We start from the raw sequence: 21,830 nt of genomic DNA, 5'->3' as shown, positions 1-21,830 counted from the left end.
TTAACTCTTACTCTGGCCTAATAGGTAAGGTCTTAAATCTTACTCTGGCCTAATGGTTAAGGTCTTAACACTTACTCTGGCCTAATAGGTAAGGTCTTAACTCTCACTCTGGCCTAATAGCTAAGGTCTTAGACTCATACTCTGATCTACTGGTCAAGGTCTTAACTCTTTCTCTGGCCTAATAGCTAAGGTCTTAGACTCGTACTATGGCCTAATAGCTAAGGTCTTAACTCTTACTCTGGCCTACTGGTTAAGGTCTTAACTCTTACTCTGGCCTAATAGCTAAGGTCTTAGAATCATACTCTGGCCTAATGGTTAAGGTCATAACTCTTACTCTGGCCTAATAGCTAAGGTCTTAGACTCGTACTATGGCCTACAGGTTAAGGTCTTAACTCTTACTCTGGCCTACTGTTTAAGGTCTTAACTCTTACTCTGGCCTAATAGCTAAGGTCTTAGACTCGTACTATGGCCTACAGGTTAAGGTCTTAACTCTTACTCTTGCCTAATAGCTAAGGTCTTAGACTCGTACTCTGGCCTACAGGTGAAGGTCTTAACTCTTACTCTGGCCTAATAGCTAAGGTCTTAGACTCGTACTCTGGCCTAATGGTAAAGGTCTTAACTCTTACTCTGGCCTAATAGCTAAGGTCTTAGACTCGTACTCTGGCCTAATAGCTAAGGTCTTAGACTCGTACTCTGGCGAACTGGTTAAGGTCTTAACTCTTACTCTGGCCTAATAGCTAAGGTCTTAACTCTTACTCTGGCCTAATGGCTAAGGTCTTAGACTCGTACTATGGCCTAATGGTTAAGATCTTAACTCTTACTCTGGCCTACTGGTTAAGGTCTGAACTCTTACTCTGGCCTAATAGCTAAGGTCTTAGACTCGTACTCTGGCCTAATGGTTAAGGTCTTAACTCTTACTCTGGCCTACTGGTTAAGGTCTTAACTCTTACTCTGGCCTACTGGTTATGGTCTTAACTCTTACTCTGGCCTAATAGCTAAGGTCTTAGACTCGTACTCTGGCCTAATTTTTAAGGTCTTAACTCTTACTCTGGCCTGCTGGTTAAGGTCTTAACTGTTACTCTGGCCTAATAGCTAAGGTCTTAGACTAGTACTATGACCTACAGGTTAAGGTCTTAACTCTTAGTCTGTCCTACTGGTTAAAGTCTTAACTCTTACTCTGGCCTAATAGCTAAGGTCTTAGACTCATACTCTGGCCTAATTGTTAAGGTCTTAACTTTTACTCTGGCCTAATAGCTACGGTCTTAACTTTTACTCTTGCCTAATAGCTAAGGTCTTAGACTCGTACTCTGGCCTAATGGTTAAGGTCTTAACTCTTACTCTGGCCTAATAGCTAAGGTCTTAGACTCGTACTATGGCCTACAGGTTAAGGTCTTAACTCTTAGTCTGGCCTAATGGTTAAGGTCTTAACTCTTACTCTGGCCTAATAGCTAAGGTCTTAGACTCGTACTCTGGCCTAATAGCTAAGGTCTTAGTCTCGTACTCTGGCCTAATAGCTAAGGTCTTAGACTCGTACTCTGGCCTAATAGCTAAGGTCTTAGACTCGTACTCTGGCCTACTGGTTAAGGTCTTAACTCTTACTCTGGCCTAATAGCTAAGGTCTTAGACTCGTACTCTGGCCTAATGGATAAGGTCTTAAATCTTACTCTGGCCTACTGGTTAAGGTCTTAACTCTTACTCTGGCCTAATAGCTAAGGTCTTAGACTCGTACTCTGGCCTAATGGATAAGGTCTTAACTCTTACTCTGGCCTAATAACTAAGGTCTTAGACTCGTACTCTGGCCTAATGGTTAAGGTCTTAACTCTTACTCTGGCCTAATAGCTAAGGTCTTAACTCTTACTCTGGCCTAATGGTTAAGGTCTTAACTCTTACTCTGGCCTAATAGCTAAGGTCTTAACTCTTACTCCCGTCTAATGGTTAAGGTCTTAACTCTTACTCTGGCCTAATAGGTAAGGTCTTAAATCTTACTCTGGCCTAATGGTTAAGGTCTTAACACTTACTCTGGCCTAATAGGTAAGGTCTTAACTCTCACTCTGGCCTAATAGCTAAGGTCTTAGACTCATACTCTGATCTACTGGTCAAGGTGTGGTAAACAAAAATCTTCTTTACCGGACTGAATTTCATACGGGATCTTGAAATAAAATAAAATAGCTCAGAATAACAAGAGGCAGAATCCGTGGTATAAATGTTTCTAAATGGGCTTTATTCCATCAAAAATGGCCGACTCGAGTCGCGGCCTTCAGGTTCCGTCACCACGAGGGTTCAGGAAGTGAAGTACAATACTTTATTGACAGACATGCATTTTTATAATAAGTACATTACAATGAAACGAATGTAGAAGGCGTAACATTTGATAAGAAAAGTGACAAAACAGGTACGTAATCGAAACTAGGCGTAATAAGGAATAAAAGAAACATGATTGGTTAGGATTATCAGACATAGGTGGATCTATAAGATAATACTTGGCATAGATGCGCGCGCAGCAGCATGACGTGTGATTGACGTGCAACTAGGGGGTGAAGGGGACTTGACATTTAGCTCTACATGTGGAGACGAGAAGTCTGGGGGGTCAAGTCAACCTAATCCCAAATCATATCTAACATCCTATGTTTAAAGAACTATGTTATCCACAAGGAAGGACTCTCGGACAGAATCTAGTCTATACTGACTGTGTGCGTGCACAAACGCCTAAGTGTCTATATGAGATGCGAGGGGCAGAAAACTTTCCATGGCAGCAGGGCTATGAATCACTTGCAGGAGGACGGAAAGGCTGAGTCCTTTGCTTGTGAGCTAAAGGAAATGTTTACCTAAATCACTAGACAGGAATGCATCGGCTGAAGAGCAAAATAGATAATTCGAAGGTGAAATACAGCTTCTTGGCAGGCAGGCGAAAACTGGCCGAGGCAGGCACCGTTAGCTGCACAGGGAGTAGGGCAAAGTTCATGGATACAGATGCGAGCTCAAGCTGAAGCTGTCAAAGACAGAGAGCAGGGAAAGGCTTTGAGGACAGAATCGGGCCTACTTGCCTGAACTGTAAAAATGGAGTAACTTAGCCATATAAAGTCGGTGGCCTTTCATACTTAGGAATCGAATATCCAGCCCATCGATGGCGGATCTGACAGAGAACATGTCGACGGTAGACACACATATGTTTGCGTCTTAGAAACTGGAACTAGAGGGAACATACATGTACTTGTAACATGCATATAGAACCGTTGGGGTCCAAGATAGGGGACATAACTGATCAGGAAAATCCACATTTCCACATTCCCTCCTTGTCCCCTACTTGCCCTTCAAGAGATATCAATCTTCATCATTCCATCGATTTGCTCATGGAGCATCATTTCTTCTTCCTTCTTCTTCCGGCATTTTGAACGAGAACTGTGATATGGAATGCATGATGTGGCACACAGACCACAAATCGCTGGTCCACATTGCAGGCATAAACAACAACTGAAGAGCATAAGAAGGCCAATACCTAGGAAGGATAGAACTCTCCATCCCCAGGCTGATATCACACTCCAAAACCACCCGGACCACGTCCAAGTGCCTGGATTTTCGTGTATCTGGCTTACAATCTTATGAAGGCGTGTTATAGCTTTATATACAGATGGCGAATTTTCTGGTATGAATATGCAGCAGCTGGATCCGATGACCCTGCAAGCTCCGCCCCTATCGGCCAGGATGACGTCAAGGACAAGACGATTCTGGAGAACAACAATTCTCATCACTGATTGTTCCTCTGTCAGATTGCCTAGGGCGGCTATAGTCTCATTTACTACAGCTTCAAGAGTCTTGGTGAGTCTACGTATCAGCTTACTATTTGATATTGTACCTATATAGGGAAAGATACCTTTATTGAAATCTGCATACTTGTCCCATGCCGTCTCAGTATAATCGACAACTGGGAGATCTCTTCGCTCTCTATTGTGTACTAAATGAACATTTCGATAATAATCAGGGGGAGCTAGAAAAACAGGTGGCAGAAGGAATGCTATGTAACAGGTACCATCCCAATCTAGAGGCAAACGCATATATGCAGTCTGACCACATATAAAGTAAGAATGGCGAGAAGCTCTAAATGAAGATTTACCTTGATCACTATATTCTACTGTAGTAACGCATTGGCTATGGCCCATGTGTATGGAACCAACTTTTCTCACACATAATTCACCCTTAACTGGAAATACTGACATAGTGGGCAGAATTAGTTCAACTTCGGATTTGACATTCAAAATCATAAGATTAGGCGTAAAATTACCTAATTTATACACTTCATTTTCTAAATCAGTTCCTGTTCTACTGGGGTGACCCTCCTTATTAGGGTGACAGACTTTGAATAAAACTAGATTCAGATTTCCCCATATCCAATGTTGTTGATAAACTGCTGTGTCTGGGTCTATGGAATTTAATAAACTAAACCATGCTCCACAGGAGCCATTGTGTGTGAACGGATGTGGAAAGAAAGGCAGAACTCCTTTGTTATTCTGATAGGGAGGGAGTCGGCCACACACCCAACAATTGGTGGCATTACTAGTCTGATGGGAATGATGTAACATACTAATGAATGTGTTATTGCGCAGCGCAAGTCTATAGGACAACTCATGTGGGGGGAATTCACTAAAAGAATGTTCATCAGTTATATTGAAAGCACGTTTAGAAACAGGATAATACATATGCAACAATATACTTGCAGTAACTAAAAAACTCAAGAAAAACAAAATTAATAAAGTCACAATACAGTGGTTACGCAGTAATTTACAATAAGCATGTCGTTTCATTATGATTCTGGACTCTACATGATTCAGACCTAAGGGATACATGTCGGGACAGATTCAACCGCTTCACCTTGGAGAGGACTTAAACAATCAAATCGTCCGACAGTTTAGATCTGGACCTGAGTTTCTGCTTGTAAAGTTCGGTGCTACTGGCCTCAGCCAAAGGTAGCTTTGAGTCAATGGGGGAAGACACACGGGGAGTACTGTTTGTGTCAGGAGGAAGTCCATGAAATTTCTTTATATGGCTGGAATGCACCCAGCCTTTTCTCCCTTCGATCTTCACAGCTGTTCTGGTCGTCAGCAGGACCAACTTAGGACACCTCCACCTTGGCTCCAGTTGGGTTTTCCGATCAAAATTCCTGACGAGAACATAATCGCCGGGAATTACATCATGAGGTTTCACCTCGGTGTTGTCGGGAAAAGCTGCGACTACCTGTGAACGACAAGATTGTAGTGCAGACATCAAGGAAGCCAGGTAATCTGTCAGCATATTACAATCAACATCAGTTATTTTACGGGGTATAGGCGTCCCCCACATATTCGGTGGTCTACCAAAGATCACCTCATAAGGGGATAGCCCTGTTCGAGAGTGTGCTACCATCCTCATGTAAAATAGCGCAACTGGTAAAGCTACTATCCAGTCCACACCTTTCTCCTGACATATTTTAGACAGTCTGATTTTTAAAAGTTGATTATGTCGTTCCACGAGACCTGCTGCCTCGGGGTGTCGGACACAGTGGAATTTCCACTGATATCCCAACAAAAGTGAGACATGTTTCATTAATTCGGATGAGAAAGGCTGGCCGTTATCTGAATATACAACACGTGGTAAACCGTACCGTGGGAAGAATTCTCGAACTAGCTGCTTGGCAGTAGTCGGGGCAGTGTAATCTGATACGGGATACGCCTCTGTCCAACGGGAGAGAGCGCAGACAACTACGAGAACATATTTGAATCCTCGACAACGTTCCATCTGAATATAATCCATCTGGAGGACTTCAAAAGGATGGTCAGGAGGCTGAAATCCACCCTGCTCTACGGGAACACTCTTTCCTGGATTAAACTGACAACATATCATACAGGTACGAATCTTTTGTTTAGCTGCTGCTCGTAAATGTTTGTTGAACCAAATGTGCTGAATGCTGTCTAGCATAGCCTTCTCTCCTAAATGTGCTGGACTGTGAACTGTAGCTATAATGGCTTGAACCATGGAATCAGGGAGAAACCATACAGATTTCTCCTTCGTCATCCATCCTTGATCTGTCTGGATCCCTCCTAGTTCAGTCCACTTCTTTATTTCTTCTGCTGTGGCATGTGTCTGTATATCAATTACGTCAAGTGCGGGATCCTTAATTGTCATACACTGTGTTGGTGTCTGAACTATTGGCTTTGTCATGTCTAATGTGCGATTCTGAGCAGTCTGTTTAGCTGTTCTGTCAGCTAAATCATTGCCTTGAGAAATGATATCAGTAACCTTCGTGTGTGCTTTACATTTCATAATCGATATAGCAGTGGGTAGATGTATTGCGTTTAACAAAGCATGAATGAGGGGTCCGTGCTGAATGTGGGCACCATGGGAAGTTAAATAACCTCTCTCTCGCCACAACACGCCGAAGTCGTGTACAACTCCGAATGCATAACGTGAGTCAGTGTATACATTAACTTTCTTATTTGTGGCTTGAATACAGGCTTGTGTTAGAGCAATAAGTTCTGCTGCTTGGGCGGACAAAGTATCTATACAATTTGTCTCAATAACTTCAGTGTCTGTTGTGACTGCATACGCGGCCACTAAATCTCCTGTACTTGTTCTCATGCACGATCCGTCTACATACAACGTCAGGTCTGGATCTAACAACGGAACGTCTGTCAAGTCTTGTCTAGGTTTCGTCTTTATTTCAATGATTTCAACACAATCATGAGCTAGTGGGTCTGTTCCAATTACAGGTAATAGTGTAGCAGGATTCAATGTATTACACCGTCGGATCTCTATGTGTGGTTGAAACAATGTCAATTCATAACCGGTAAGTCTTGCTATGGTCAAGTGTTGTGTTTGTGTTCGGTTCACAAGAACCTCTACTGCATGTGGTACTTGTACTGTCAATGGATGTCCTAATACTATGGCATCGCTTTGTCTGATTGCTAAAGCTGTCGCTGCCACTGATTTCAGACATGCAGGCAAAGCCTGAGCTACGGGATCTAATGTACTGGAAAAATAAGCACATGGCTTGCGTGATCCTGCTTGATCCTGAGTGAGTACTGACAAGGCAGTACCTTCGCGTTCTGTAACAAAGAGTGTAAAATGTTTGCTATAACATGGTGTTGCTAAAACAGGTGCTTGACATAAAGCTTTCTTTAAGCTTTCAAAAGCTTGTGTATGTTCCTGAGTCCAAGGGAGAACAGTCGATGTGGCTGCCTCCTGTGTGGTTAACTGAATGAGTGGTTTTGCTAGAAAAGCGTACTGAGGGATCCACTGCCTACAATATGAAGTGAGGCCTATGAAAGCTCGCACCTCCTTTTGTGTCTGGGGTATTGACATGTTAGCAATTAACTGGATGCGATCTGGTGTAAGCTGCCTTCCCTCCTTGGACAGCGAGTGACCAAGATAAATAACTCGCTGGACACAGAATTGCAGCTTAGAAGGAGACACCTTGTGCCCCTTGTCGGCTAGGAAATGTAAAACTGTCAGAGAAGCTTTTTCACATTCTGGCTCGCTTCTCGCTGTGATCAGCAGATCATCGACATATTGAAGCAGTGCAGTATTGACTGGCATGTGGATACTGTCAAGTTCTCTCTTCAGTGCTTGGCTGTAGATGCTGGGGCTTTCTGTGAATCCTTGGGGAGCGCGTGAGAATTTAAAGCTGCGCCCATTTAAACTGAATCCGAACAAATATTGGCTTTCCGGATCTATTGGGACGCTGAAAAAGGCATTCTTGAGATCGATTACAGTAAAGAATGTTGCTTCGGAATCAATTGCTGTCAACAATGATGATATATCAGGGACCACAGGGAATTGTGGTACAATGCACTTGTTTAGTTCACGCAAATCAATAACCAATCGGTACACTGGTGGGGCAGTAGGATCAGTTCGTTTAAGAATCGGAATTATCGGTGAATTACATACATTGGAGTCTGTTTCTACAACTACTCCCTGGACAATCAGCTCATCAATGATTTTCAGCAAAGCCACTACAGCATCATGCGGTAACTTGTATTGTCGCATTCGTGGTAGTACCACTCCTGCTTTCAGGGTGACTCGATAGGGTGTAATGTTCATGCAGCCAACATCCGTAGGGCCTTGTGCCCATAGATGTACTGGTAAAGTCTGTAGTCGGGGATCCATGTCTCTAGACACATAGTGACCTTTAAAATCACGTAAAAACAACCTTACTCCTTCCGGAGAACAACATATTATGGCTCCTAGTGCTTTCAGAGTTTTAATTCCTAACAGATTTTCTGGGCATGATTTAGTAAGCAATAAATCTGTAGTTCGTGTCAAAGGTCCTATCGTAAGTGGTAGAGGCTGTGATACTTCATTAACAATAGGTTTTCCTGAAAAACCAAGGGAAATATTTTGAGAGCCTGAGAGGGGTGCCCCTGGAACTTCACTACGTTTTATGGTTGTTCGACTTGCCCCTGTATCGAGTAAGAATTTTCTATCTTGACCTAATAATTCACTATGTACATAAGGTCCTTCTTGATCTACAGGAATCTCGATAAGCGGTAAGTCAACTTCCCTCTCTAGGCTTGTTCATGCGTAACGCTGATACTCAGGGTATTCATACTGTGCAGTCTGATACATTTGTCGTGTTGTGGTTTGTGTGGCAGTAGCAGGCAACGGCGGTGCAGCTGGCACAAACTGTATGGGTTGCTGTGAGGCTGGCATGGACTGTTGTTGAACTGGCATGGACTGTCCATGCTGCATAGCTCCTTGTTCATTCTGATCTTGTCTAACTAATCGTGGTCTCTCCTTTGCAATACCTGTAGCTATATTACGTTTCAGGACTGGACAATCGTGTACATAATGGCCCAGTTGTTTACAGTAATTGCAGCTTCCTTTTACAGGAACTGCAGAATCACCAGAATGTGTCACACCCTTTTTGTGACCATCTGCTGGTACTGTCTGAGAAACTAGCATTTTCATTTTTGTATCCTTCATGCGTCTATGCTCGTGTTCTTGTTCATCCCTAATTCTATTGTGATGATACTGTAACATTTGTAGCATTTGTGACGGAGTGTTACTTTGCCAGGTACTCTCGAATTTCAATATTCTATTCTTTACTGGAGGCAATGCATTTTCCACTAATTTTGTCACAAATAAATGTGGATATGAGTCACTACTTGCTTTTATACCACTATTTATACCAAAACATTTTTCAAATCGAGCATAATAATCGCTTGTGTCTTCATCTTGCTTTTGTTTGCAGGCTGTGATTGCACCCCAATCTTCCTTTTTTGTAGTTAATAAACGTGGCAGTACCTGTACTAGTAAACCTGGTAACAGTTTAACTTTATCCCCGAGCCCTGAACCTGCAGTTCGGCCCCTTTCTTCCTCTGCTAATGCTGTCCAGTCTATCTTTTGGTCACCCACTTCCCACTCTTTTTCTTTCAGTTTTTCATAAATGCCAGCAGGCAAAAGCACCTTTAATATCGTCATAATATCAGGAAAGGTGTACTCTCCCATCAGTAACATGTCTTTAATTTCTCGGTGGAAACCCGCTGGGTCTTTGTCATGACTAGGTACTACTTTCTTCATTTCCAATAATTCCATTTTTGATATGGGTGTGTAAACAAATACACGGTGAAACTCATTGTCTTCGCCTTTTATTGGGTGCACTTCTCGTAGGGGATTTTGTCTATCCATATAGTACGGCGCTCTTTCTCTGCGGGGCAGCGAGAGAGAATCCGGACTTACAAAAAGGACATACTGCTTACGTGACACTAATATCTCTTTAATTAGCTTGTTACTAGAACCTCTCCATCTGTTTGTGAGTAGTTCCGTTAATATATCAGGTAAAGGACCAGGGTCAGCATGTTGGCTCTTATATAATATGAGGAGTTGCTGAATCATATAGATTCCAGCTAAACGTTGTTCATCTGTACTGAGATTAAAAAACGTGTGTGCTACGGTCTCATCACCGTATTTTTCAGGACTGTCAATCCAGTGAACGGCTGATCTGGCTAACTCTTGCTCATCCATGGAATCGAGGAAGTGGTAACCCCTTCGTTCTCGTAATATTTTATCTGCGGCTTGAAACGAATGTTCAGGAGACTTCAGATTTATTATAGGCGTCGGATACGTTCTGCTATTATTTGGGCATACTGAGTGTATGGGATCAGAAAAACATCTAGTATTTTCACAGGATCTTCCTCTGCCTACATAAGCTATGGTCTCTGACTGTCTTGCGGAATTCCCTGATTCGGACATTTCATCTTGCTCAAACTCGTCTGTTCCCAATCTCTCTTCATGAATACGCTCTATTTCTTTACGGATTTTTCGGCACATGGCTATTATACAATTTTGCTTATCGTGTCTCCCTTCTGATATATTCTGACTCCATTTTGTAAGAATAAGCATTGCATTCGGGTCTACCCCCGGGCGGTCTTGATTTCTGATCACACAGTTTATGAGGAAACGTAACAGTTCCCCCTGTATTTCTACTTTCTGGAATTCCATAGCTCTGTTAATACATCCTGGATCTCGTCCTGTTTGAACAAAATGATATATGTTATCTAGATGCGTAGTCATTCCTGGTAACCTTGCTAAATACTCTGCGGCTCGCCTGATACGTAATGATGCCAGGACCATTTCGTCCTCTTTACCAACCACTGGGTCATATCTACAATTTACAAGGAGTTCCTTAAGCGTACGTTCACTTACGAATTTAGGTGTACGTGAATGTGCTGACTCTTGAAAAACAAGTTTATTTATTCTGGGTGGTGTAAAGGTAATGCTAGCACCTCCCGTGGCCCCATCTGGGGCGTCGGGTGTGAATGGGTTCGTTGAACGTGACACAGCAACTATGGGTGTCGATACCCCTGTAGAATCGACTGCGGAGACAGATGCGGAAACAGATGTGCTTGCTGACGCTTGCGTCGGGACTTGCTGTTGCACGGGGACAGATACCTGATCCTGACGTTGAACCCCTACACCAGACGGTCTATGTGGTGCGGCGTTAGCATATTCGGGAGCTGCGTCGTCTAGATATGAGGAAAGAAAAACATCTTCTGCGGTTCTGGGATGCCCTTTTGGATGTACCTTAATTGGAAATAATGGGGGTGGCAAGTCTTTTGGCATTTCTGGAGCAGCCTTAGGTAGTCCTTCGGCTAGAAGGGGATACATACCATTCATAAGAGCATTTCTTTGTCTATTTACTTGTTCTGATTTCACTCGGATACCTTCCTCAATTAATAGACTTTCTTGAGCTTTATTTGAACTTTCTTTACTCCTCTCTTCTTGTCTACGTGCTTTTTCTGTTCGTCTATGAGATTCTTTACGCCATAACTCAACAGCGTCTTTCTGTGACTGTCTGACCTTTCTTTTCCATAACTCTTCCTCCACTTTCATGATGCACTCTGCATCCCAGGTTCCCGCTACGGGCCACCTTTGACTTTCCGGCAATCCCTTGGTATAGTCTACCCATAGATCAAGAAACAATATGGCATCTAAGCCATGCTTATGGTACATAAAATGCCCTGGAGTGTCCCTAGGAGGAATAGGAACTGCTTCTTCAAGCACCCCTTTTCTGGTAGTAATCTGTCTTAACTTCGAGAAGAGCGGCATATTGACAACTGATCTGATACTTACTCTTGAACTCACTTAATACGAAAAACACAATAATGAACAGTGAACAATGAACACTCATTCATACCACAATATTTGAACACTTTAAACATTAAACATTAAACATTTTAACAACGACCGACAATGATGACAGTCTGCCTAACTAATCACCACGCTGAATTCTTGACAATAACTGCATACTTCGGAATACTTGATATACTGCTAAACAGTACATATACACTGCTAAACAGTGCAGACCGGATTTGTGTACCCAAATCCGTCTTGACCGGCACAACCTATGTGCGCGTCAACACGCCTCCCCGGCGATGGTACTCACCGAGTAGCTCCTTGAAACGGAAGGCCTCAGAGAATGGACAGGACTCGATGACTGCGGACAGCGGACCCTCTGGACATCGGGATTTCGAAATAACTGGTGGGCCTCTGTATACCTCGGATCTTGCTCTCTCAGCTAGGCTCTGGTCGGGATACTTCGCACTTCTCACCGCCTCGTCTGGGTTGATCGCAGCCTCAGTCGCCCCCGCTTGACCGGAGGGAGCTTACAGGAAATCCTGCTGGTACGCGTTTATGGTCCGTCCAGCTGTGGCAGGAGACCGGGCCTGCAACGCACCGCCGGCGCGTGAGATGAGAAAGTGTCCCTATTCGGGCGCCATTATGTGGTAAACAAAAATCTTCTTTACCGGACTGAATTTCATACGGGATCTTGAAATAAAATAAAATAGCTCAGAATAACAAGAGGCAGAATCCGTGGTATAAGAGTTTCTAAATGGGCTTTATTCCATCAAAAATGGCCGACTCGAGTCGCGGCCTTCAGGTTCCGTCACCACGAGGGTTCAGGAAGTGAAGTACAATACTTTATTGACAGACATGCATTTTTATAATAAGTACATTACAATGAAACGAATGTAGAAGGCGTAACATTTGATAAGAAAAGTGACAAAACAGGTACGTAATCGAAACTAGGCGTAATAAGGAATAAAAGAAACATGATTGGTTAGGATTATCAGACATAGGTGGATCTATAAGATAATACTTGGCATAGATGCGCGCGCAGCAGCATGACGTGTGATTGACGTGCAACTAGGGGGTGAAGGGGACTTGACATTTAGCTCTACATGTGGAGACGAGAAGTCTGGGGGGTCAAGTCAACCTAATCCCAAATCATATCTAACATCCTATGTTTAAAGAACTATGTTATCCACAAGGAAGGACTCTCGGACAGAATCTAGTCTATACTGACTGTGTGCGTGCACAAACGCCTAAGTGTCTATATGAGATGCGAGGGGCAGAAAACTTTCCATGGCAGCAGGGCTATGAATCACTTGCAGGAGGACGGAAAGGCTGAGTCCTTTGCTTGTGAGCTAAAGGAAATGTTTACCTAAATCACTAGACAGGAATGCATCGGCTGAAGAGCAAAATAGATAATTCGAAGGTGAAATACAGCTTCTTGGCAGGCAGGCGAAAACTGGCCGAGGCAGGCACCGTTAGCTGCACAGGGAGTAGGGCAAAGTTCATGGATACAGATGCGAGCTCAAGCTGAAGCTGTCAAAGACAGAGAGCAGGGAAAGGCTTTGAGGACAGAATCGGGCCTACTTGCCTGAACTGTAAAAATGGAGTAACTTAGCCATATAAAGTCGGTGGCCTTTCATACTTAGGAATCGAATATCCAGCCCATCGATGGCGGATCTGACAGAGAACATGTCGACGGTAGACACACATATGTTTGCGTCTTAGAAACTGGAACTAGAGGGAACATACATGTACTTGTAACATGCATATAGAACCGTTGGGGTCCAAGATAGGGGACATAACTGATCAGGAAAATCCACATTTCCACAAAGGTCTTAACTCTTTCTCTGGCCTAATAGCTAAGGTCTTAGACTCGTACTATGGCCTAATAGCTAAGGTCTTAACTCTTACTCTGGCCTACTGGTTAATGTCTTAACTCTTACTCTGGCCTAATAGCTAAGGTCTTAGAATCATACTCTGGCCTAATGGTTAAGGTCATAACTCTTACTCTGGCCTAATAGCTAAGGTCTTAGACTCGTACTATGGCCTACAGGTTAAGGTCTTAACTCTTACTCTGGCCTACTGTTTAAGGTCTTAACTCTTACTCTGGCCTAATAGCTAAGGTCTTAGACTCGTACTATGGCCTACAGGTTAAGGTCTTAACTCTTACTCTTGCCTAATAGCTAAGGTCTTAGACTCGTACTCTGGCCTACAGGTGAAGGTCTTAACTCTTACTCTGGCCTAATAGGTAAGGTCTAAGACTCGTACTCTGGCCTAATGGTAAAGGTCTTAACTCTTACTCTGGCCTAATAGCTAAGGTCTTAGACTCGTACTCTGGCCTAATAGCTAAGGTCTTAGACTCGTACTCTAGCGAACTGGTTAAGGTCTTAACTCTTACTCTGGCCTAATAGCTAAGGTCTTAACTCTTACTCTGGCCTAATGGCTAAGGTCTTAGACTCGTACTATGGCCTAATGGTTAAGATCTTAACTCTTACTCTGGCCTACTGGTTAAGGTCTGAACTCTTACTCTGGCCTAATAGCTAAGGTCTTAGACTCGTACTCTGGCCTAATGGTTAAGGTCTTAACTCTTACTCTGGCCTACTGGTTAAGGTCTTAACTCTTACTCTGGCCTACTGGTTATGGTCTTAACTCTTACTCTGGCCTAATAGCTAAGGTCTTAGACTCGTACTCTGGCCTAATTTTTAAGGTCTTAACTCTTACTCTGGCCTGCTGGTTAAGGTCTTAACTGTTACTCTGGCCTAATAGCTAAGGTCTTAGACTAGTACTATGACCTACAGGTTAAGGTCTTAACTCTTAGTCTGGCCTACTGGTTAAAGTCTTAACTCTTACTCTGGCCTAATAGCTAAGGTCTTAGACTCATACTCTGGCCTAATTGTTAAGATCTTAACTTTTACTCTGGCCTAATAGCTACGGTCTTAACTTTTACTCTTGCCTAATAGCTAAGGTCTTAGACTCGTACTCTGGCCTAATGGTTAAGGTCTTAACTCTTACTCTGGCCTAATAGCTAAGGTCTTAGACTCGTACTATGGCCTACAGGTTAAGGTCTTAACTCTTAGTCTGGCCTAATGGTTAAGGTCTTAACTCTTACTCTGGCCTAATAGCTAAGGTCTTAGACTTGTACTCTGGCCTAATAGCTAAGGTCTTAGTCTCGTACTCTGGCCTAATAGCTAAGGTCTTAGACTCGTACTCTGGCCTTCTGGTTAAGGTCGTAACTCTTACTCTGGCCTAATAGCTAAGGTCTTAGACTCGTACTCTGGCCTAATGGATAAGGTCTTAACTCTTACTCTGGCCTAATAGCTAAGGTCTTAGACTCGTACTCTGGCCTAGTGGTTAAGGTCTTAACTCTTACTCTGGCCTAATAGCTAAGGTCTTAACTATTACCCTGGCCTAATAGCTAAGGTATTAGACTCGTACTCTGGCCTAATGGTTAAGGTCTTAACTCTTACTCTGGCCTAATAGCTAAGGTCTTAACTCTTACTCTGGCCTAATAGCTAAGGTCTTAGACTCGTACTATGGCCTAATGGTTAAGGTCTTAACTCTTACTCTGTCCTAATAGTTAAGGTCTTAACTCTTACTCTGGCCTATTAGCTAAGGTCTTAGACTCGTACTCTGGCCTAATGGTTAAGATTTTAACTCTTACTCTGGCCTAATAGCTAAGGTCTTAGACTCGTACTCTGGCCTGATAGCTAAGGTCTTAGACTCGTACTCTGGCCTAATGGTTAAGGTCTTAACTCTTACTCTGGTCTAATAGCTAAGGTCTTAGACTCGTACTCTGGCCTAACAGTTAAGGTCTTAACTCTTACTCTGGCCTAATAACTAAGGTCTTAGACTCATACTCTGGCCTAATGGTTAAGGTCTTAACTCTTACTCTGGCCTACTGGTTAAGGTCTTAACCCTTACTCTGGCATAATAGCTAAGGTCTTAACTCTTACTCTGGCATAATAGCTAAGGTCTTAGACTCGTACTATGGCCTACAGGTTAAGGTCTAAACTCTTACTCTGGCCTACTGGTTAAGGTTTTAACTCTTACTCTGGCCTGATAGCTACTGTCTTAGACTGATACTCTGGCCTAATTGTTAAGGTCTTAACTCTTACTCTGGCCTAATAACTAAGGTCTTAAATTTTACTCTTGCCTAATAGCTAAGTCTTAGACTCGTACTCTGGCCTAATGGTTAAGGTCTTAACTCTTACTCTGGCCTAATAGCTAAGGTCTTAGACTCGTACTATGGCCTACAGGTTAAGGTCTTAACTCTTAGTCTGGCCTAATGGTTAAGGTCTTAACTCTTACTCTGGCCTAATAGCTAAGGTCTTACATTCATACTCTGGCCTAATGGTTAAGGTCTTAACTCTTACTCTGGCCTAATAGCTAAGGTTTTTACTCTTACTCTGGCCTAATAGCTAAGGTCTTAGACTCGTACTCTGGCCTAATGGTTAAGGTCTTAACTCTTACTCTGTCCTAATAGTTAAGGTCTTAACACTTACTCTGGCCTATTAGCTAAGGTCTTAGACTCGTACTCTGGCCTAATGGTTAAGGTTTTAACTCTTACTCTGGCCTAATAGCTAAGGTCTTAACTCTTACTCTGGTCTAATAGCTAAGGTGTTAGACTCGTACTCTGGCCTAATGGTTAAGGTCTTAACTCTTACTCTGGCCTAATAGCTAAGGTCTTAGACTCATACTCTGGCCTAATGGTTAAGGTCTTAACTCTTACTCTGGCCTACTGGTTAAGGTCTTAACCCTTACTCTGGCATAATAGCTAAGGTCTTAACTCTTACTCTGGCCTAATAGCTAAGGTCTTAGACTCATACTCTGACCTACTGGTTAAGGTCTTAACTCTTTCTCTGGCCTAATGGTTAAGTTCTTAACTCTTACTCTGGCCTAATAGCTAAGGTCTTAGACTCGTACTATGGCCTAATAGCTAAGGTCTTAACTCTTACTCTGGACTACTGGTTAAGGTCTTAACTCTTACTCTGGCCTTCTGGTTAAGGTCTTAACTCTTACCCTGGCCTAATAGCTAAGGTCTTAACTCTTACTCTGGCCTAATGGTTAAGGTCTTAGAATCATACTCTGGCCTAATGGTTAAGTTCTTAACTCTTACTCTGGCCTAATAGCTAAGGTCTTAGACTCGTACTATGGCCTAATAGCTAAGGTCTTAACTCTTACTCTGGCCTACTGGTTAAGGTCTTAACTCTTACTCTGGCCTACTGGTTAAGGTCTTAACTCTTACTCTGGCCTAATAGCTAAGGTCTTAACTCTTACTCTGGCATAATAGTTAAGGTCTTAGACTCGTACTATGGCCTACAGGTTAAGGTCTAAACTCTTACTCTGGCCTACTGGTTAAGGTTTTAACTCTTCCTTTGGCCTAATAGCTAAGGTCTTAGACTCGTACTCTGGCCTAATGGTTAAGGTCTTAACTCTTACTCTGGCCTAATAGCTAAGGTCTTAACTCTTACTCTGGCCTAATGGTGAAGGTCTTAACTCTTACTCTGGCCTAATAGCTAAGGTCTTAACTCTTACTCTGGCCTAATGGTTAAGGTCTTAACTCTTACTCTGGCCTAATAGCTAAGGTCTTAGACTCGTACTCTGGCCTAATGGATAAGGTCTTAACTCTTACTCTGGCCTAATAACTAAGGTCTTAGACTCGTACTCTGGCCTAATGGTTAAGGTCTTAACTCTTACTCTGGCCTAATAGCTAAGGTCTTAACTCTTACTCTGGCCTAATGGTTAAGGTCTTAACTCTTACTCTGGCCTAATAGCTAAGGTCTTAACTCTTACTCCCGTCTAATGGTTAAGGTCTTAACTCTTACTCTGGCCTAATAGGTAAGGTCTTAAATCTTACTCTGGCCTAATGGTTAAGGTCTTAACACTTACTCTGGCCTAATAGGTAAGGTCTTAACTCTCACTCTGGCCTAATAGCTAAGGTCTTAGACTCATACTCTGATCTACTGGTCAAGGTCTTAACTCTTTCTCTGGCCTAATAGCTAAGGTCTTAGACTCGTACTATGGCCTAATAGCTAAGGTCTTAACTCTTACTCTGGCCTACTGGTTAATGTCTTAACTCTTACTCTGGCCTAATAGCTAAGGTCTTAGAATCATACTCTGGCCTAATGGTTAAGGTCATAACTCTTACTCTGGCCTAATAGCTAAGGTCTTAGACTCGTACTATGGCCTACAGGTTAAGGTCTTAACTCTTACTCTGGCCTACTGTTTAAGGTCTTAACTCTTACTCTGGCCTAATAGCTAAGGTCTTAGACTCGTACTATGGCCTACAGGTTAAGGTCTTAACTCTTACTCTTGCCTAATAGCTAAGGTCTTTGACTCGTACTCTGGCCTACAGGTGAAGGTCTTAACTCTTACTCTGGCCTAATAGCTAAGGTCTTAGACTCGTACTCTGGCCTAATGGTAAAGGTCTTAACTCTTACTCTGGCCTAATAGCTAAGGTCTTAGACTCGTACTCTGGCCTAATAGCTAAGGTCTTAGACTCGTACTCTAGCGAACTGGTTAAGGTCTTAACTCTTACTCTGGCCTAATAGCTAAGGTCTTAACTCTTACTCTGGCCTAATGGCTAAGGTCTTAGACTCGTACTATGGCCTAATGGTTAAGATCTTAACTCTTACTCTGGCCTACTGGTTAAGGTCTGAACTCTTACTCTGGCCTAATAGCTAAGGTCTTAGACTCGTACTCTGGCCTAATGGTTAAGGTCTTAACTCTTACTCTGGCCTACTGGTTAAGGTCTTAACTCTTACTCTGGCCTACTGGTTATGGTCTTAACTCTTACTCTGGCCTAATAGCTAAGGTCTTAGACTCGTACTCTGGCCTAATTTTTAAGGTCTTAACTCTTACTCTGGCCTGCTGGTTAAGGTCTTAACTGTTACTCTGGCCTAATAGCTAAGGTCTTAGACTAGTACTATGACCTACAGGTTAAGGTCTTAACTCTTAGTCTGGTCTACTGGTTAAAGTCTTAACTCTTACTCTGGCCTAATAGCTAAGGTCTTAGACTCATACTCTGGCCTAATTGTTAAGGTCTTAACTTTTACTCTGGCCTAATAGCTACGGTCTTAACTTTTACTCTTGCCTAATAGCTAAGGTCTTAGACTCGTACTCTGGCCTAATGGTTAAGGTCTTAACTCTTACTCTGGCCTAATAGCTAAGGTCTTAGACTCGTACTATGGCCTACAGGTTAAGGTCTTAACTCTTAGTCTGGCCTAATGGTTAAGGTCTTAACTCTTACTCTGGCCTAATAGCTAAGGTCTTAGACTCGTACTCTGGCCTAATAGCTAAGGTCTTAGTCTCGTACTCTGGCCTAATAGCTAAGGTCTTAGACTCGTACTCTGGCCTTCTGGTTAAGGTCGTAACTCTTACTCTGGCCTAATAGCTAAGGTCTTAGACTCGTACTCTGGCCTAATGGATAAGGTCTTAACTCTTACTCTGGCCTAATAGCTAAGGTCTTAGACTCGTACTCTGGCCTAGTGGTTAAGGTCTTAACTCTTACTCTGGCCTAATAGCTAAGGTCTTAACTATTACCCTGGCCTAATAGCTAAGGTATTAGACTCGTACTCTGGCCTAATGGTTAAGGTCTTAACTCTTACTCTGGCCTAATAGCTAAGGTCTTAACTCTTACTCTGGCCTAATAGCTAAGGTCTTAGACTCGTACTATGGCCTAATGGTTAAGGTCTTAACTCTTACTCTGTCCTAATAGTTAAGGTCTTAACTCTTACTCTGGCCTATTAGCTAAGGTCTTAGACTCGTACTCTGGCCTAATGGTTAAGATTTTAACTCTTACTCTGGCCTAATAGCTAAGGTCTTAGACTCGTACTCTGGCCTGATAGCTAAGGTCTTAGACTCGTACTCTGGCCTAATGGTTAAGGTCTTAACTCTTACTCTGGTCTAATAGCTAAGGTCTTAGACTCGTACTCTGGCCTAACGGTTAAGGTCTTAACTCTTACTCTGGCCTAATAACTAAGGTCTTAGACTCATACTCTGGCCTAATGGTTAAGGTCTTAACTCTTACTCTGGCCTACTGGTTAAGGTCTTAACCCTTACTCTGGCATAATAGCTAAGGTCTTAACTCTTACTCTGGCATAATAGCTAAGGTCTTAGACTCGTACTATGGCCTACAGGTTAAGGTCTAAACTCTTACTCTGGCCTACTGGTTAAGGTTTTAACTCTTACTCTAGCCTGATAGCTACTGTCTTAGACTGATACTCTGGCCTAATTGTTAAGGTCTTAACTCTTACTCTGGCCTAATAACTAAGGTCTTAAATTTTACTCTTGCCTAATAGCTAAGGTCTTAGACTCGTACTCTGGCCTAATGGTTAAGGTCTTAACTCTTACTCTGGCCTAATAGCTAAGGTCTTAGACTCGTACTATGGCCTACAGGTTAAGGTCTTAACTCTTAGTCTGGCCTAATGGTTAAGGTCTTAACTCTTACTCTGGCCTAATAGCTAAGGTCTTACATTCATACTCTGGCCTAATGGTTAAGGTCTTAACTCTTACTCTGGCCTAATAGCTAAGGTTTTTACTCTTACTCTGGCCTAATAGCTAAGGTCTTAGACTCGTACTCTGGCCTAATGGTTAAGGTCTTAACTCTTACTCTGTCCTAATAGTTAAGGTCTTAACACTTACTCTGGCCTATTAGCTAAGGTCTTAGACTCGTACTCTGGCCTAATGGTTAAGGTTTTAACTCTTACTCTGGCCTAATAGCTAAGGTCTTAACTCTTACTCTGGTCTAATAGCTAAGGTGTTAGACTCGTACTCTGGCCTAATGGTTAAGGTCTTAACTCTTACTCTGGCCTAATAGCTAAGGTCTTAGACTCATACTCTGGCCTAATGGTTAAGGTCTTAACTCTTACTCTGGCCTACTGGTTAAGGTCTTAACCCTTACTCTGGCATAATAGCTAAGGTCTTAACTCTTACTCTGGCCTAATAGCTAAGGTCTTAGACTCATACTCTGACCTACTGGTTAAGGTCTTAACTCTTTCTCTGGCCTAATGGTTAAGTTCTTAACTCTTACTCTGGCCTAATAGCTAAGGTCTTAGACTCGTACTATGGCCTAATAGCTAAGGTCTTAACTCTTACTCTGGACTACTGGTTAAGGTCTTAACTCTTACTCTGGCCTACTGGTTAAGGTCTTAACTCTTACCCTGGCCTAATAGCTAAGGTCTTAACTCTTACTCTGGCCTAATGGTTAAGGTCTTAGAATCATACTCTGGCCTAATGGTTAAGTTCTTAACTCTTACTCTGGCCTAATAGCTAAGGTCTTAGACTCGTACTATGGCCTAATAGCTAAGGTCTTAACTCTTACTCTGGCCTACTGGTTAAGGTCTTAACTCTTACTCTGGCCTACTGGTTAAGGTCTTAACTCTTACTCTGGCCTAATAGCTAAGGTCTTAACTCTTACTCTGGCATAATAGTTAAGGTCTTAGACTCGTACTATGGCCTACAGGTTAAGGTCTAAACTCTTACTCTGGCCTACTGGTTAAGGTTTTAACTCTTCCTTTGGCCTAATAGCTAAGGTCTTAGACTCGTACTCTGGCCTAATGGTTAAGGTCTTAACTCTTACTCTGGCCTAATAGCTAAGGTCTTAACTCTTACTCTGGCCTAATGGTGAAGGTCTTAACTCTTACTCTGGCCTAATAGCTAAGGTCTTAACTCTTACTCTGGCCTAATGGTTAAGGTCTTAACTCTTACTCTGGCCTAATAGGTAAGGTCTTAAATCTTACTCTGGCCTAATGTTTAAGGTCTTAACTCTTACTCTGGCCTAATAGGTAAGGTCTTAACTCTTACTCTGGCCTAATAGCTAAGGTCTTAGACTCATACTCTGACCTACTGGTTAAGGTCTTAACTCTTTCTCTGGCCTAATGGTTAAGTTCTTAACTCTTACTCTGGCCTAATAGCTAAGGTCTTAGACTCCTACTATGGCCTAATAGCTAAGGTCTTAACTCTTACTCTGGCCTACTGGTTAAGGTCTTAACTCTTACTCTGGCCTACTGGTTAAGGTCTTAACTCTTACTCTGGCCTAATAGCTAAGGTCTTAACTCCTACTCTGGCCTAATGGTTAAGGTCTTAACTCTTACTCTGGCCTAATAGCTAAGGTCTTAGAATCATACTCTGGCCTAATGGTTAAGGTCATAACTCTTACTCTGGCCTAATAGCTAAGGTCTTAGACTCGTACTATGGCCTACAGGTTAAGGTCTTAACTCTTACTC

This window comes from Triturus cristatus, chromosome 9 (genome assembly GCF_964204655.1).
Source record: "Triturus cristatus chromosome 9, aTriCri1.1, whole genome shotgun sequence".
NCBI classification, from domain to species: Eukaryota; Metazoa; Chordata; class Amphibia; order Caudata; family Salamandridae; genus Triturus; species Triturus cristatus.
This window is presented reverse-complemented; position numbering follows the sequence as displayed.